We start from the raw sequence: 2584 nt of genomic DNA, 5'->3' as shown, positions 1-2584 counted from the left end.
TTGAATGTTAAGCCTCACAATCGAATTGATGAAGGAACTGTTAGACTTGGACAAGGTTACGTGGGCATAATGTGAAATGCAACTTCCTCTCCATCTGCCATATTCTGGTATTTGGGGCCTCAAATGTATCACATGAAAAGTCCTTTACATTCCCAAGCTTCCTGGTTATATGATATTGATTAGTGTGTTTTTTTTTTAAATTTTATGTTCTGTAATTTCATTTTCAGGCTCATAAACTGTATAGCACTAAACCTAAGCTGTTTCAAATGTAATGAGACTTTTCAAAACCCTAGAAATATTTCTGGTTTTCTTCAGCATCATTTTACAATAGTTATAACATCTGATATTTAAACACTTTTTATAGTGCTTTTGTTGGGTGATTTTTTTCGGCTGGTATATGTAGTATACATTTCAAATGGCAGTTCATGCTTCCATCCCATCACCTACTGACGAGTCAGCACACGCCAGGTCTGCTTTCAGTTTACAAAGATGCTTTTGTGTGAAGCAAGTCAATTCCTTAACTGCTTGTGCTGAGTTATAGTTTCATGTCACAGGAATCAAATGTTTCATTTGAATTTCCCTATGAGGTAGAATCACACCTAAAAGAAATGAGGGAGAGAGAGAAGAGAAATGAGGCATTGGAGTGCAGCTCTGCCTACAGATGACGGACTATGCTCTTCACAGAAGCCACCATGAACCCACACATTCTACTTCAAGACTCTGAGGAGGACTTGGCTGACACGTTTCCAAGGAGAACTAGGTGAGGAGAAGCTATTGCCCCAGGAGATAGGGAAGTTCATCTTCCTAACTGCATTTTTGCTTACTGTTAGCACTAAATCCATACTGACCATGGTGAAGACCCTGATTTTTCCTAGCTTGACCCACTGGGCCCCCAGCGGTCAGGGGACACCCTGTGAGATCTGGGTGTGAGCTTCAAGTGCCATGGCTGCACACTTTACTAGGTCTTCATAGAGAGATCTCTGCAGGGAGACATCTCTGTAGCACTGAGAGATAGGGACACAACAAGAGACATGGACTACACTGCTCAACCATGGAGCAGAGACCAGAGGCAGAGGCAAAGTCCTGTATTTCAGGTCTTTTTCTCAAAGTCAAGAATGCCCTTGCATTTGATGCTTCCATGAATAGAGTCTATGACCTGCAGGAAAGGCAGCAGAAGCAGCCTGCTCCCTGGCACGGGGAACCTCGGCAGCACTCTGCTAATGACATATGAGCTGTTGACAGTACTGCCAATGTCTGAATTAAAGTTTATGTACTGACTCACGGGGCGAAGAGAGGATTTTAGAGTCAGAATGGAAAAGTTCTTTTTCTTGCCACATTGGAGGTCATTACAGGCAAGCCTGTTCCCTGCTGTCCTGCCAGCCCTGTGGAGAGCTGGCCCAACATGAGTGGTGCTATTTATTGCTACTTCAGGTGAGCTTCCTGCTCACAGCCCTCTTGGTTTTCATCACCAATGACACTAAATCAATTAGCAAACAGAACACAAATCATGCCTATTTCACAAGCTGAGAATCTAGCAGGAGTACTGACTGACCCATCCTGCCCTCAGCTCCTCATCCAATCCCTGCCAGGCCCTAACTTCATATCACCTCTTAACTCTTTCCACGTGCGGTTGACCCCTCCCTCGCTCTACCATCACTGCTGCTCTTGTCCCACTAGTATTTCTAGGCTGGATACTGCCTGGTTTGTCTCCTGCCCCCTTTCTACCCTCCCCACTCACATCCTCTGAGCATCCTGGCCGTGTGGGCCTTGGGCCCATGCACCTGCCTCTGTTCCAGCCCACAGTTTTTCAATCTTTGCTGAACATTGGGGCCACCTGGAGAAATTAAAAATAGGAACCACCAAGTTTGTCCCAGTGATTCTGATAGAATCGCTGTCAGGAGCTGCGGGCAGGAATGTGTAAAACCTGATCATATTCTGAGTTTGGCTCTATTGGACCACTTTTCAACCCAGACATTACTGAGTTTTGTTTGTTTGTTTTCCCACATGACCATAGAGAACATTGAGGATACAGCATTTTTGAAAAAAAAAATGTTCTGCTATTTTCCCCAATATTATCTTCCATGCTGATGACATTCATTCCATAAACTTTGAGGAGCATGTGCAGGAAATTATTACTATATCATAACTACTGCCTGATCGACCAGAATTATAAAATGGATTCCAATTTTAGGATGGTAAATTTAAAAAGAGAGAAAGGGTAGCGGGGAGGAAAGCACTTACACAGCAAAGCTTTCTAAATGACAATCTGGCACCTTTGAGTGCCTAAAAAGGTCCAAGCTTCTGCTCTCCTCAAAAATATAATTCTTGAACCTTACTTTAAACATAGCCATCTGATATACTTGATATCCTCTCAATCAGCTGTACTTTGTACTAACAATGAACTTTCCATGATTTGCACACAGTCTGGATCTATAATTTGAAAGCCAAAAAGAATACTTTGCCTTTTGTGATTATAAAAATACTGCTTACTGCTAGACCAAGTGATATTCTTTTTATTTAAATATGTTTTTATTTCAGAGAGGAATGGAGAGGGAGAGATACATACATCAATGATGAGAGAGAA

The sequence above is a fragment of the Myotis davidii genome, unplaced genomic scaffold (genome assembly GCF_000327345.1).
Source record: "Myotis davidii unplaced genomic scaffold, ASM32734v1 scaffold802, whole genome shotgun sequence".
Classification (NCBI taxonomy): Eukaryota; Metazoa; Chordata; class Mammalia; order Chiroptera; family Vespertilionidae; genus Myotis; species Myotis davidii.
The sequence above is the reverse complement of the archived record's forward strand: the minus strand, read 5'-3'. Positions refer to the sequence as shown.